Source organism: Gopherus flavomarginatus, chromosome 1 (assembly GCF_025201925.1).
Source record: "Gopherus flavomarginatus isolate rGopFla2 chromosome 1, rGopFla2.mat.asm, whole genome shotgun sequence".
Lineage (NCBI taxonomy): Eukaryota > Metazoa > Chordata > Testudines > Testudinidae > Gopherus > Gopherus flavomarginatus.
The window spans coordinates 202,183,887-202,199,890 of NC_066617.1; the positions used below are offsets into that span (position 1 = coordinate 202,183,887).

The window sequence follows — 16,004 nt, forward strand, 5'->3', positions numbered from 1 at the left end:
TTTGGCACAGAATGCCTCCAGGAGTAAAGTATTATTACAGCCATTTGACAGATGAAGAAACTAAGGCCCTGTCTACACTGGCAAGTTTCTGCGCAGTAAAGCAGCTTTCTGCACTGTAACTCCTGAGGTGTCCACACTCCCAAGCCACTAAGTGCGCAGAAACTGCGCAGTTGTAGCGCTTTAAAAAACACACCCCAGCCAGAGGCGTAGAGCTTTCTGCACCAGGGCTACAGCGCTGCGGTGCCAGTATAGACACTGTGGCGATTACAGAACTGCGTTTGGCCTCTGGGAGGTGTCCCACGATGCCTGTTCCCACCTCTCTGGTCATCAGTTTGAACTCTACTGCCCTGCCCTCAAGTGACCAACCGTCATCCCCACCCCATACATTCCTTTGGAAATTGGAAAGTCCCCTTCCTGTTTGCTCGGTAATGCATGCAGTGGTCTCGGTGCATCTTTTCAGGGGGCCATGCCTGCTCCACGCACCAGGTGATCCCTCACTTGGAGCAATGCTGAACTGCTGGACCTCATCAGTATTTGCATGGGGGGGAGGCTGTCTAGATCCAGCTGTGCTCCATCCATAGGAATTATGATACCTATGGACCGATTTCACGATGCATGACAGAAAGGGGCCATGACCCAGACACGTTGCAGTGCAGCGTCAAAGTGAAGAAGCTGCAGAATGCCTACTACAAGGCACGGGAGGCAACCACCACTCCCGTGCTGCTCCCATGGGCTGCCAGTTCTACAAAGAGCTGGACGTGATACTTGGCGGCGACCCCACCTCCATTGTGAAGACCACTATGGATACTTCAGTGGCTCATGCGCCAGTCGAGAGTGGACCGAGCCAGGAGGAGGAAATCTGGGACGAGGATGTGGAGGGGTAGGGGGACCCAGAGGCAGAGGATGACTCGGAGGCCACAGATGCATGCAGACAGGAGCTCTTTTCTACCCCAGAGGAGGGTAGCCAGTCACAGTGTTGGAGCTTGGCAAAGCGCAAACAGGAAAGGAGGCACCTGGTAAGTGGATCTGATTTGAGGAATTCCTGAAGCGAGTTGTTGAGGTCAGAAGGGTTGCAGAAAGCAGGCTTGTCTCCCACCGCATGCCTAGTCTGAGTGGCCAAACAGGTTGTTGATAGACTCCCTCACCTCACAGGAATCTTCTTCAGAGATCGCCAGGAAACTCTCATGGAGATACTGGGCAATCTGCTGCCGCAAGTTATTGGGCAGAGGTGCTTTCTTTCTTGCCCCATTAATAGCAACTTTCCCATGCTACTGTGCCGTCATAGGGGTGGGAGACCATTGCTGCCCACAGGCGAGCCACAAAGGGGACGGACGGAAGCCGCAGGCTTGGAGAACACCCTCTCTTGATTCCCTGCTCACCCTCAGCAGTGAGATATCTTCCATAATGATCACATCCTGTGGAAAGTGTGGGGACAGGAATGATTATCAGGCCCCCACTACAGTGCTGGCTCTCTCCAAGAGCCACATGCCCAATGTAAGCAGCGTCCAGGAAGAGTGATACCCTTTCCCTGCGGCTACCCACCATTTTGGGGGTCTTGTGGCTCATGTGTGCTTGCCTGGGGTCAGCCAGTTAGTGAAAAGTGTGAGAGTATTGGCTATGTTTTAAATCATTGAATCACTGTTCTCTGTTTTGCAAACAATACTGCTTCTGTAGAATGTTGCGTTTAAACTTCACAGAGATGACCTTGGTAGCTCAGCCTCCCATTTTGTTATCAGCAGCTGAATGGCTGCGCAGAATTAGAAAACTGATAAGAAGAACTAGAGAGGACTTTCTGCATGTTATGATGTACTCTGCCTCTGAAAAACAGAAACTGAAGGAGTGGCAGGACAGCGAGAAGAGGGACCAAAAGGAGAATGCGGCATGCCAGAATGAAGCCACAGAGCAGCTCTTAAAGGTTATGGAGCACCAAGCAGACACGCTCCAGGCGATACTAGCTCTTCAAATGAAGCAGCTCCACGCCCACCCTCCTCTGTAGCTGCTGTCGCAAAACTCTTTCCCATGCACCCCCCCAGACACCATCAACACACTCTTATCAACCTCCTGGCTCCTGTCTATAACTGAGGCATTCCACTCCTCCTTCTCACAGTCCAGCACTGTGGACTCCAACTGTACTCAACAGCCATCCCTTTGCAGCTGGCCCTGATGAAGTACAGTACCCGCTGCATTGTATTCCAAAGGAGAAGGCTGGATATGATCCCTGGACATATACAAATCTTTAGCCGTCCTGGGACCCCTCCTCGTCCTGGAAACTACCTTTATCCCTCTCACTGCTGATGGGTTTTGTTGTTTAACTCTCTCCTCTGGTTGTTGTCTTTTAATAAAAGAATTGTGTTGGTTTGAAAGCAATCTTTATTCTATTAATTGAAAGCAAAACGAGCACTGCAAAGCAACATACAATTATGTTACACCCACTTATTACATCATGTGCACCAATCACCTCCTAGCATTACAAGCACTGCACTCTCAAGCATAGCAACAAATATTAGTGGCTTTCAGCTTCAAATTGCTGCCTCACAGCATCCCTGAGCTTTATGGCCCGTGCTATGCCCCTCTAATAGCCCTGGTCTCTGGCTGTTCAAACTCAGCCTCCAGGCACTGAGCCTCTGCAGTCCAACCCTGAGTGACGCTTTAATCCTTCCCTTCACATATATGGAGCATACAGCATGCAGCTATAAGCACAGGAATACTGTCATTGGCCAGGTACAGCTTCGCACAGAGGCAGCGCCATCGGGCTTTTAAATGTCCAAAAGCACACTCAACAGTAATTCTGAATTTGCTCAGCCTGTTGTTGAGCTGCTCCATGCTGCTGTCAAGTTGCCCTGTGTATGGCTTCACAAGCCACAGCATTAAAGGATAGGCGGGGTCTCCCAGGATCACAATGGGCATTTTGACTTCCCCTACGATGATCTTCTGGTCTGGGAAGAAAGTCCTTGCTTGCAGCTTCCTGAACAGGCCAGTGTTCCGAAAGATGCGTGCGTCATGCCCCTTTCCGGACCAGCCTGCTTTAATGTCTGTGAAATGCCCACAGTGATCCACAAGTGCCCAGAGAACCATTGAGAAATACCCCTTGTGATTAATGTACTTGGTGGCTAAGTGGTCTGGTGCCAGAATTGGAATATGTGTGCCATCTATCGCCCCTAGGCAGTTAGGGAAGCCCATTTGTGCAAAGCCATCCAAAATGTCACACACGTTGCTCAGAGTCACAGTCTTTCAAAGCAGGATGCAATTAATTGCCCTGCACACTTCAGTCAACAAGAGTCCAATGGTCAACTTTCACACTCCGAACTGGTTAGCGACCGATCAGTAGCAGTCTGGAGTAGCCAGTTTCCACGGTGCAATCTCCACGCACTTCTCCAACGGCAGGACAGCTCTCATTCTCCTGTCCTTGCGCCGCAGGGCTGAGGCGAGCTTATCATACAGTCCCATGAATGTGGCTTTCCTCATCCGAGAGTTCTGCAGCCATTGCTCGTCATCCCAGACGTGCATGACAATGTGATCCCACCACTCAGTATTGTTTCTCAAGCCCAAAAGCGGCATTCCACTGTGGTCAGCACCTCTGTGAATACCACAAGCAGTCTTGTGTCGTAACTACTACACATGGCGAGATCAATGTCACACTCCCCTTGCCTTTGTAGTTTAAGGAATAACTCCACTGTCACTCATGATGAGTTGATCAGAGCGAGCAGCATATCGGTCAACAGTTCAGGATCCATTCCTGCAGCCAGAAGAGGCAGGGCACGAGGTACACAAACCGTTGAAAGATAGCGCCACATGCAGACGGAAGCACACGATTGCTGGGATGCGAAGCAATTTATCATGGGTCATTGAGACAGGACCCAGGATGCCCCATGACCCCGTCCGTCTTCCCACGAGTCTTCGTGGCAGAAAAGAAAGAGGTGCTCTGTGGGATAGCTGCCCAGACTGCACTACTCCAAATACCGCTGCAAGTGCCAAAAGTGTGAACACGCTATTGCGCAGGCAGCTGACAGTGTGAACACACAACAGCGGTTTCCCTTCACCACTCTCTGAGTGGCGCTGTAATTGCCAGCACTGTAACTTTTCCAGGGTAGATGTGCTCTTACTCCAAAACAAGAGTGTAACTGGAGGTAATGTTAAACAGGAACAAGGCACGCTTGTTCCGGAATTGGAGCGTACATACATGGAGTTGCTTGGGAACAGCTTACTGCCCTTTAAATTCACACCCTAGCTTAATTGGCATTAACTTTGAAGTATAGACGAGCCCTAAAATGGAACTGGAATTGAGGAGTTCCATCTGAAATCCAGCCAGAAGGCTACACTGTCTCCCATGAAAAAATGGGAAAAAGTTTACTGATTATGCTTTTCATTTCTTTTTGCATTTCCTAAAGTTTGGACAATGAAAATCCAGTATACGTGGTCTCTGCACTTTCTGGTGTCTCTGCAGAGAGCTGGCTCTCCTTGTTTTCAGATGAGAAAGAACCGACAGGAGGGGGGAAGAAATTAAAACCAAAAATTTATTTCAAAAGGGTAAAACACCACGCTAAAGACAGTTAAAAATACACACTTATGTTATAAAAGAGTTTGGGAATCCTTAACTAGTCCATTATAATCACTTATTTTACATGCAGTTTCCCTTTCAGGTTTTCACCCACTGACACACAATGTTACATGATATGGGCTGTGACGCAGAAAGAGGGGCAAAGAGCCGTGAGGGGACGGATGGTCTTGGGGGGAGGGGCGGGGCAGGGCCGCATTCTGGGTGCCCCCTCCCCCCACTTTTAGGAAGCATCCATCCCCCAGCCCTGGGAGCAGGGGGGAGGAGAAGGGGCAGCGCCCCCCCAGCGCAGAGAGCGACGAGAGCTTTTCACCCTCACCCCCGCGCGCGGAGAGCCGTTGGCCTGCGGCCGTTAGGAGGGGCTCCCGTGGAGCGCGTGGGGGGTCTCCCGCCGCACGTGGAGCAGGCGGGGCGGGGGGCGGTTTAGAACGGGCGGGGGGATGCCGCGCTCTCTCAGGAACAGCCCTTCCCGCAGCGGGAGGCGGCAGCCGCCAAGCTGCTCGCCGCCTGCCTTCGCGAGGGGTCGCTTCGCCCGCCTTTCCCGCGAGCTCGCCCCCTCCCCGCGCGCTGGGCCGGTCCTAGGGGGACGCAGGCACCGAACCTACCGCGTCCTGCGTGAGACACTTCCTGCTACCACAGCCCGGCCGGCCGGGGAGGAGGGGTAGGCGAGGAGACTGACAGGCCCTTCTGCCCAATCAGCAGCCGCAGCGAGGCGTCACATTGGGCTGGGCGGGGAGGAAGGAAGCACCGCGCTGTGGTTAACCCGACCCGGGAGTGAGGCTCGAGATGGGTTCAGGCCCTTCCCTGGCTCGGAGCCTCCAAAGCAGCTGGTGCCTCTGCCCCTCCCCCTCGGGGCTGCAGCATCGTCACCACCGGGCTCCGCGTCAATCTGTCTCCACGGCCCCCCCCTGCCGCGCCTGGCAGCCGTGCCATGGCCCCTGCCCCGCGTGCCCCTCTGCAGCCAGGGCCTCTGGGACAGCGCCAGGCAGCGGGGCAGTGATGTGGTTACAATACGCGCAACCCGACCCGTGGGAAGAAAGGACAGCGGCTGTACAGCTAGGGTGACCAGGTGGCCTGATTTTATAGGCACAGTCCCAATATTTGGGGCATTTTCTTATACAGGCTCCTGTTACCCCCGATTTTTCACACTTGCTATCTGGTCACCCTACGTACAGATGCGGTGGGAGCTTGGTCTTGGGGGGCAGCGACACAGAAAAAGACATGGGGTTGGTGGTGGATAATTAGCTGGACATGAGCTCCCCGTGCGATGGTTTTGGCCAAAGGGGCTAATGCGAGCCTAGAAGGCATAAATAAGGAAATCACAAAGAGATTATTTTATTATTTGGCACTGGTGCGCCCACTGCTGGAATCCGACCTGTGACCACTCTGCTGCCCACAGTTCAAGAGGGATGTTGATAAGTTGGAGAGGGTTCAGAGAAGAGCCATGAAAATGACTAAAGGATTTGAAAACATGCTTTATATTGACAGACGCAAGGAGGACAATCTGTTTAGTTTAACAAAGAGACGGTTAAGGAGTGACTTGATTACAGTCTGTAAATATCTACTTAGGGAACAAATATTTAATAACAAGCTCTTCAGTCTGGAAGAGAAAGGTATAACACGGGGTGGGGAACTTTTCTATCGGGGTCATTGACCCACAGAAAAAAATCAGTTGCAGGCCACACACAGCCTCCCTCCACCCCCCGGGAGGGGGTGGGCATAGAACAGGGGTTCTCAGACTTTTGTACTGCTGACCCCTTTCACACAGCAAGCCTCTGAGTGCAACCCCTCTTATACATTAAAAACACTTTTTTATATATTTAACACTATTATAAATGCTGGAAGCAAAGCAGGGTTTGGGGTGTAGGCTGACAGCTCGTGACTCCCCCATGTAATAACCTTGTGACCCCCCTTGAGGGGTCCTGACCCCCAGTTTGAGAACCCCTGGCATAGAAGCTTAGGGCTTCTCCTAGGCTCTGGGGTGGGGCCAGAAATGGGGAGTTCAGAGTGGGAAGGGGGCCTCCGGGCTGGGGCAAGGGGTTGGGGTGCGGGAGGAGGTTCATGGTGCAGACTCCAGAAGGAAGTTTGGGTGCAGGAGGGCACTCAGGGCAGGGGTTTGGGGTGTGGGCTCTGGCCAGGTGGTGCTTACCTCAGGCAACTCCTGGTTGGCAGCACAGCGGGGCTAAGGAAGGCACCCTGCCTGCCCTGGCTCCGCACAGCTCCTGGAAACAGCCACCATGTCTGGCCCCTAGGCAGAGGGGCCAAGGGGCTGTGCACACTGCCCTCAGAGCTTTCCTGATCACCCCTGCTCTTAGGGGCTACAGGGACATGCTGGTCGCTTTTAAGAACTGGATCCGACCCTAGCTTCCCCCCGCAGTGGGGTGAGCCAATGCTCCTTGCTCTCATTTGGCACTGGTGCAACTACTGCTGGAATCCTGTGACCAGTTCTGGTACATACAGTTCAAGAAGGATGTTGATAAATTGGAGAGGGTTCAGAGAAGAGCCACGAAAACGATTAAAGGATTTGAAAACATGCTTTATATTGACAGATGCAAGGATCACAATCTATTTAATTTAACAAAGAGAAGGTTAAGGAGTGACTCTCTCCCCACAGCGCAGAGACTTGCCGCGCGCCATATGAAATGAAGCAGTGGGCCAGATCTGACCTGCAGGCTATAGGTTCCACACTCCTGGTATAACATGATCCAATGGCTGGAAGTTGAAGATAGGCAAATTCAGACTGAAAATGAGGTGTAAATTTTTAACAGTGTCATCCATTGGAACCATTTACCAAGGATCACAGTGGATTTGCCATTGCTGACAATTTTAAAATCAAACTTAGATGTTTTTCTAAAAGATGTGCACTATGAATTATTCTGGGGAAGTTCTATGGTCTGTATTATACAGGAGGTCAAACTAGATGATCACAATGGTCCTTTCTGGCGTTGGAATTTATGAATCTATGGACCCATCCACCCCAGTTCCCAAAGTTAGTGCTGATTAAGGTAGGTTGTGAATTTAAAATGCAGTAAGCTGTTCCTTGTGGCCCAAACCAAGCCAGCTCCAACTCACTGACTTAAGTGCAGTTACTCCTGATTTATATCCCAGCCAGGGAGAACAGGATCAGGGCTAAGAAAAGAAGCTAGCATTGCCAAGCCCAAGTATTCAACAATTAAGGGTCAGTACCAGTGTTCCCTCTAATTTTTCCCATTCACATGCGGAATGAATTCTTTTAAGTGCACCAGTATGGAGGTGATGTGTGACCTGGGGCAGAGAGTTGGGGTGTGTGGGAAGGTGAAGGCTTTGGCTGGGGGTATGCGCTCTGGGGTGGGGCCAGCGATGAGGGTCTCAGGGCTGGGGCAGAGGGTTGTGGGAGGGCTTTGAGGTGGAGCCGGGAATGAGGGGTTTGGGGTGCAGGCTGCCCCGGCGCTGTGGCAGGGAAAGAGGACTCCCCCCAGCTCTCTCTCCCCACAGCAGTACCTGGCTGGTGGGGAGAGGAGCCTCTCACTGCTGCGGCAGGGCCAAGGTTGGGTTGGGCCATGGGACAGATGCCTCTCCCACGGCAGGTCCAGGGCTGGACTGAGGCTACGGGATAGGCACCTCTCCCATGGCTGCAGCAGGTCTAAGGCAGGGCTGGGTTGGGGCCACGGGAGAGGTGCCTCTCCCACAGCCGTAGCAGGTTCAGGCCGGGGCTGGGCCATGAGAAAGGTGCCTCTCCCACAGCCTGCGGCTGGTCTGGGCTGGGGCTGGGTTGTGGCTGGGGAAGAGGAATCTCTCCCCTCCACAGCCCTGAGCACCTGCCCAGCACTTAGTAGGTTGCCTTCCCCCAGCTCCCCCCGGCAAAAAAAAAAAAAAAAAGGCTTAAATTTTATATATATATACTTACACACACCTGGGGGATTTTTTATTTGCCTCCTGGGTTTTGAGATGCTATTATTTAACATTTTAAAGTTTTTCTCAGCAACCATCACTGCTAGAAACTATTTTTATTTATTTATTTATTTATTTATTAAATAAAAGCCAAGGCATTCATGTAAGTGCATTATTCCTGAGCTGGAGCTGGGACTTTAAGAAAACTACCAAATGTCACGAGATTTGTGATAAAATCATGACAGTTGGCAACACTGAGAAGCCCAAGGCCTGGCCTTGTTACACTCCTACACTATCCCACACTCAGGGATCTCAAAGTAACCTGTTCTTTTTTATTTCTTTATGATTAAGGCTGCATGTCTGTCATGGAGGTCACGGAAAGTCACAGATTCTGTGACTTTCCGTGACCTCCTTGGCTTCTCCAGCAGTAGGTGTGGCTGGCTCCAGGGCTGCCCGAGCAGCTCGGGCAGCACATGGGCCAGTAGCACTAGCTGCTGCTGGGGCAGTCTCCAGCCACCACACCTCCCGCCCCACCCAATAGCAGCAGGAGGAGTTTGGGTGTGGGAGGGGGGCTCAGGGCTGGGGGTAGGGCACGGGAGTGGGTGAGGGCTCTGGGTGGCGCTTAGCTTGTGGGGCTCCCCAGAAGCAGTGACATGTCCCTCCCTCAGCTCCTAGCGCCACACACTGTCTCCGCCCACGGGCACCGCTCCCACAGTTCCCACTGGCCACGGTTCCCAGACAATGGGAGCTGCAGAGCTGGCAGAATGCAGAGCTAGGATCTTAGGAAGGAATATGTCACCGCTTCCGAGAAGCTGGGTGGGAAGCCTGCCAGCCCCTCCAACCCCCACGCAGAACCAGCGGGGGTTCCGAGCTGCTCCCACCGAAGCACCTGAGGCGCCCCCTGGACCACCTCCCGAGCACTCACGGCGCCCCCTGGACTGCCCCCCTCAAGCACCTGTGATCCCACCCCACACGGCACCCCCGAAACTACCCCCCCCCGTGCACCTGTGGCATACCCCGAGCCACCGGCCCCCAAGCACCTGTGATGTCTCCTGTGGCACTCACAAAATTTAATCCGGGGTATAGTACAAGTCATGGATAGGTCATGTGCTGTGAATTTTTGTTTGCTGCCCATGACCTGTCCATGACTTTTACTAGAATACCCGACTAAAATGTAGCCTTATTTATGATGTATAAAGAAGCCTGTAAGGGTGTTTTTTAAAAAATAAAAATAAAAAAAAATCCCTAACTCTCCTTTTTTTAACCTTAGAATATCAGGAATATCAAGTCTGCTTTGGAGGACTCAGAGGACTGGGAATTTCCTCTTTACCAACAAGAACTTTTATTCCATTTGTAGGATATTGGAGTTAAATAAAATTAACTTTTAAAAACAGTCAATAAAAGTTATTTCCTTTCATATTTAAGCAGGTTTGGTCTGCATGATACTTGTGATGTCATAATCATACTAATTTTCCAGTCAGCCCATTCAATCTTCTAGGAAAAACAGAGCAGCCAAGATCTGAATTTATTGTTGAAAAAAGAGGGGGAAAATAAAAATAAAAAACCCCAAAGATGTCAGGCCTTCTTTATATACTGTAAAGAAAAAAAGAGGGCAATATTCTTTTTTGTTCCTTTGCAGGTTGCTTTTAATAACTGTAGATTCATAAAGTGAGAAGTGTCCTTTGTTTTCTATCTGCAACACGGAGAATGGAGCCCACTCTAGAATGTTCAACAATTTGATATCACACCAGTCACTTTCTTGTGGATAAAGTTATAAGAAGCATTTTATTCCATAATACAATGACTGTTATTCCCTTACATTCTGGTTAAACAAAAAGGTCTCCTTTTATTATAATTACCTGTAACTGGAATTCCCAGAATGTTTACTTGGAATAATATTTAGAGACAAATTCTCTTTTCAGATATGTACATATGTATACCTCCCATTAGCTTTCATATGATTTGGGAATGTGTATTTGAGGTGAAATTTGGCCTTTCACAGCTAAGGCTCTACTATTTCCCTTAATCTTTCACACAACTTCTACGTATTTCAATTAGAGTTATACATGTTGAACAAATATAAAATATAAAGCAACAAAGAGTCCTGTGGCACCTTGTAGACTAACAGATGTATTGGAGCATAAGCTTTTGTGGGTGAATACCCACTGCGTCAGATGTGGTTATTCACCCACGAAAGCTTATGCTCCAATACATCTGTTAGTCTATAAGGTGCCACAGGACTCTTTGTTGCTTTTTACAGATCCAGACTAACACGGTTACCCCTCTGATGCAAAGATAAAATATGATCCTTAAACAGTTCCTGTATGTTCGGGGCCTTACTGCACAAGTAAACAACCCTATAACACTGGTGAATATTATTCCTGTTTTACAGATCCTGTGTCACAGGATTGACTGGCCATTTACAGGATTTATTCTCAGCCCCACCTGCGCCTTGTCATCTGGTCCCAGGTGATGGATTTAGGCCAGTGGTTGGGTCAGGTGACCAGGCCTAACATGTTCATCACAGGACTTGGTGGTGATGGGGGACTTCAACTACCCAGACATCTGTTAAGAAAATAACAAAGCAGAGCACCGATTATTTAACAAGTGCTTGGAATGTATTGGAGACAGTTTTTTATTTCAGAAGGTGGAGAAAGGTTAGGTTGGTCGGGGGCGCCTGAGCAGACCTGGGTGCTCCTGGCCAGCCTCACTGAGGTCAGTTGGGGGCACCTGGACAAAAATGGTAATGACTCCAGGTCATTCTCTTCTTTAAGTTCTGTCTCATGGAGATTCAGTCCTGCCTGGAATATCATGGCAGCTAGAGGCTTCTGCCTCAGGCTGCTCTCCCCGTCGGCAGCATCACATGGTCACACCTACCCCAGCCTACCCCTTGGTCCCATGCAGTGGCATAGCCAGGTTCTAAAAGCAGGGGGAGCAAACATAAAAAAGGCACGCTTCCCCTTGGCCCTTCCTCTAGCCGCTCCGTGCCTCCTCCCTTGGCTGGCTTCTTTGGCCGTGCTGTGCCGTGCCACCCCCGTGGCCCCCCCATGGCTCCTCTGGCCGCTCCGCCCCCGCCACGGCTCCTCCAGCCACGCTGTGGGCTTCCATGCTGCGCCCCCACTCCCCTATGGCTCCTTCAGCTGTGCCACCTCCCCATGGCTCCTCCGGCCGCACTGCAGGCTGCCATGCTACACCCCACTTCGCTTCTCTGGCCACACCGCCCCCCCTTGCCTGCAGGAGCCCAGTGCCGGTGTAACAACACAAACAGCTCCTGCTCCCAATTCCCTACTTCAGGTGTACTGAGCATGCTCACCCGAACTGAGCATGCCCAGTAACCTTCGCTGTTGCCACTGCCCTCTCTCTTTCAGCCCACACTTCAGAGCAGAGTGTGGGCCCTGCCCACTGATGCCATGGTAACCCCTAACTAAGGCATTGCTTGTGGGAAAATGTGCTGAGGGGAAGTGGCTGCGTCCCCTGCACCCCACTAGCTACGCTACTGGTCCCATGGCTCATGAAGCCTGGACAGTAATAAGGAGCAGTTCAACTATAGGCTGAGCAAGTGCATAATGGTGGTAGAATGTGCCTTTGGACGTTTAAAACCTCGCTGGTGCAGTTTACTGACCTCGGTTAGACCTCGACAAAACCAATATTCCCATCATTATTACTGCTTGCTGTGTGCTCCACAATATCTGTGAGAGTAAGGGGGAGACGTTTATGGTGGGGTGGAAGGTTGATGCAAATCTGCTGTGCATCAGAGAAGTTTTGAAAACCATGACTGGCCAGGCTACGGTGTGAAAGTTATGTTTGTTTCTCCTTGATGAAAACCCGCCCCCTTGGTTCACTCTACTTCCCTGTAAGCCAACCGCCCTCCCCTCCCCCCTTTGATCTCTGCTTGTAGAGGCAATAAAGTCATTGTTGTTTCAAATTCATGCATTCTTTTTTAATTCGTCACACAAATGGGGGGATAACTGCCAAGGTAGCCTGGGAGGGGTGGGGAAGGAGGGAAGCACAGAGGTGGGATAGTTGTACGGGCACCCCCTAGAATGGCATGCAGCACATCGTAGAAGTGGCATGTCTGGGGCTCTGACCCAGAGCGGTCATTTGCCTCTCTGGTTCTTTGGTAGGCTTCATGCAGCACTGCTGCGGGTCCCTGTTATAACCTCTGTCCTTCATGCCCTTGGAGATTTTTTCAAATATTCCGGCATTTCGTCTTTTGGAACGGAGTTCGGATAGCACGGATTTGTCTCCCCATACAGCGATCAGATGCAGTACCTCCTGTTCGGTCCATGCTGGAGCTCTTTTGCGATTCTGGGACTCCATGGTCACCTGTGCTCAAAAGTTCACGGGGCTTTTCCTGTTAACCTGGCCAGTGCATGTGAGTTGAGAGTACTGTCCAGTGTGGTCACAATGGAGCACTCTGGGATAGCTCCCGGAGGCCAATACCATCAAATTGCGTCTACGCTACCCCAAATTCAACCCAGCAGTTTCAGTGCTAATTCTCTCGTCGGGGAGGAGTACAGAAATAAATTTTAAGAGCCCATTAAGTCAACAAAAATGGCTTCGTTGTGTGGATGGATGCAGGGTTATATCAATCTAACACTGCTAACTTTGACCTAAACTCGTAGTGTAGACCAGGGCTAATAGCTTTCTTTGACAGGGTAACAAGCCTTGTGGATAGGGGAAATGGTAAATATGGCATATCCTTAGCAAGGCTTTTGATACTGTCTCGCATGACCCTCTCGTAAACAAACTAGGGAAATGCAACCTAAATGGCTTGAAACTTGCTGGTTTGAGATACGTAGCTGTAGTCCACTCATTGAATAAATTTTCCTCTCAAACAGATCCAGTTTCTTTAAGTCTTTCTGTTTGGGGTTGCACTTGCTTGGCTCTGTCCATCCCTCTCATTGGCTGCCGACACAACTAGGGACCCAGGAGGAGAGTAAGAGTACAAGTGTTCATACCCCTTGGCTGGCATATCGTATTTCTTCTTTACTTCTTCGAAGAGGGCTTTTTATGTTAATTCCTTGGCATCAGAGATGGAGAACAGTGCCAGCATGGTTGGTGGGTATCGTAGGCAGATGTAGGCTGTGCCTTCCTGAACAGCCTAGCGTGGTCCTGCCCACACTCTGCCTCAGGCTGGTGGGGGCTGGCTGGCCTGCCTCCCGCAGGGAGTCAGGTCGGCTGGTGCTCGGGCTGTGCCGTGATACTAGTCAGCTCTGTGTTCTTGGGGAACCAGGGTGCAGTATCCAGCCTGTTTAACTCGTGAAAGGACATCCCCACCCCAGCCTCTGCTTGAACCAAAACTGATCAGAGAAAAGACTTGCAGAGAGCAGTGAAGGGTGGTGGGAGATACACCTAGACCCCTCCTGACAAGGGTGACAAGATTAAGGAAACTCCCCTAGCCTCATCTGCATCAAAGATGGGACAGGGAGGTATCTCTATTAGCCTACAGAATGAAGAACAGAGATTCCAAGGCAAGAACCGCACTGAACTATGCAACCAGAAAAGCAGGGATCTCTGCTTGAGATGTTAATGAACCTACGCCTGCACACACTCTGCACATACTTTAAATGACTGCTTTATGGAGCAGCTGGTACGGGAACCCACAAGGGGAGAGGCAACTCTAGATTTAATCCTGAGTGGAGCGCAGGAGCTGGTCCAAGAGGTAACTATAGCAGGACCGTTTGGAAATAGACCATAATACAATAACATTCAACATCCCTGTGGTGGGAAGAACACCTCAACAGCCCAACACTGTGGCATTTAATTTCAAAAGGGGGAACTATAAAAAAATGAGGGGGTTAGTTAAACAAAAGTTAAAAGGTACAGTGACTAAAGTGAAATCCCTGCAAGTTGCATGGGCTCTTTTTAAAGACACCATAATAGAGGCCCAACTTCAATGTATACCCCAAATTAAGAAACACAGTAAAAGAACTGAAAAAGAGCCACCGTGGCTTAACAACCATGTGAAAGAAGCAATGAGAGATAAAAAAACTTCTTTTAAAAAGTGGAAGTCAAAATCCTAGTGAGGCAAATAGAAAGGAGCACAAACACTGCCAGCTTAAGTGCAAGAGTGTAATAAGAAAAGCCAAAGAGGAATTTGAAGAAGGGCTAGCCAAAAACTCCAAAGGTAATAACAAAATGTTTTTTAAGTACATCAGAAGCAGGAAACCTGATAAACAACCAGTGGGGCCCCTTGACGATCAAGATACAAAAGGAGCGCTTAAAGACGATAAAGTCATTGCAGAGAAACTAAATGGATTCTTTGCTTCAGTCTTCACGGCTGAGGATGTTAGGGAGATTCTCAAACCTTAACTGGCTTTCGTAGGTGACAAATCTGAGGAACTGTCACAGATTGAAATGTCACTAGAGGAGGTTTTGGAATTAACTGATAAACTCAACATTAACAAGTCACCGGGACCAGATGGCATTCACCCAAGAGTTCTGAAAGAACTCAAATGTGAAGTTGCGGAACTATTAACTAAGGTTTGTAACCTGTCCTTTAAATCGGCTTCGGTACCCAATGACTGGAAGTTAGCTAATGTAAAACCAATATTTAAAAAGGGCTCTAGAGGTGATCCCGGCAATTACAAACCAGTAAGTCTAACATCAGTACCGGGCAAATAGTCAAAACAATAGTTAAAAATAAAATTGTCAGACACATAGAAAAACAAACTGTTGAGCAATAGTCAACATGGTTTCTGTAAAGGGAAATCGTGTCTTACTAATCTATTAGAGTTCTTTGAAGCGGTCAACAAACATGTGGACATGGGGGATCCAGTGGACATAGTGTACTTAGATTTTCAGAAAGCCTTTGACAAGGTCCCTCACCAAAGGCTCTTACGTAAATTAAGCTGTCATGGGATAAAAGAGAAGGTCCTTTCACGGATTGAGAACTGGCTAAAAGACAGGGAACAAAGGGTAGGAATTAATGGTAAATTCTCAGAATGGAGGGGGGTAATTAGTGGTGTTCCCCAAGGGTCAGTCCTAGGACCAATCCTATTCAATTTATTCATAAATGATCTGGAGAAACGGGTAAACAGTGAGGTGGCAAAGTTTGCAGATGATCCTAAACTACTCAAGATAACTAAGACCAAAGCAGATTGTGAGGAACTTCAAAAAGATCTCACAAAACTAAGTGATTGGGCAACAAAATGGCAAATGAAATTTAATGTGGATAAATGTAAAGTGATGCACATTGGAAAAAATAACCCCAACTATACATACAATATGATGGGGGTTAATTTAGCTACAACGACTCAGGAAAAAGATCTTGGCGCCATCGTGGATAGTTCTCTGAAGATGTCCACGCAGTGTGCACAGGCGGTCAAAAAAGCAAACAAGATGTTAGGAATCATTAAAAAGGGGATAGAGAATAAGACTGAGAATATATTATTGCCCTTATATAAATCCATGGTACGCCCACATCTCGAATACTGTGTACAGATGTGGTCTCCTCACCTCAAAAAAGATATTCTAGCACTAGAAAAGATTCAGAAAAGGACAACTAAAATGATAGGGGTTTGGAGAGGGTCCCATATGAGGAAAGATTAAAGAGGCTAGGCCTCTTCAGCTTGGA

The 16,004-nt window shown here is 49.4% G+C and overlaps 1 protein-coding gene across 2 annotated transcripts in view; it reads right to left on the reverse strand.

Annotated features, from left to right (window-relative positions):
• Positions 1-5,321, reverse strand: part of TMEM50B (transmembrane protein 50B) — a 28,709-nt gene extending 23,388 nt beyond the window's left edge. The window contains exon 1 of one of the 2 annotated variants that reach the window (XM_050929732.1): positions 5,161-5,321. The gene's annotated coding sequence lies outside the window, so the exon portion shown is untranslated. The remainder of the gene's footprint in view (positions 1-5,160) is intronic. The other variant, XM_050929731.1, reaches the window with a different exon arrangement.
• Positions 5,322-16,004: the final 10,683 nt, after the last annotated feature.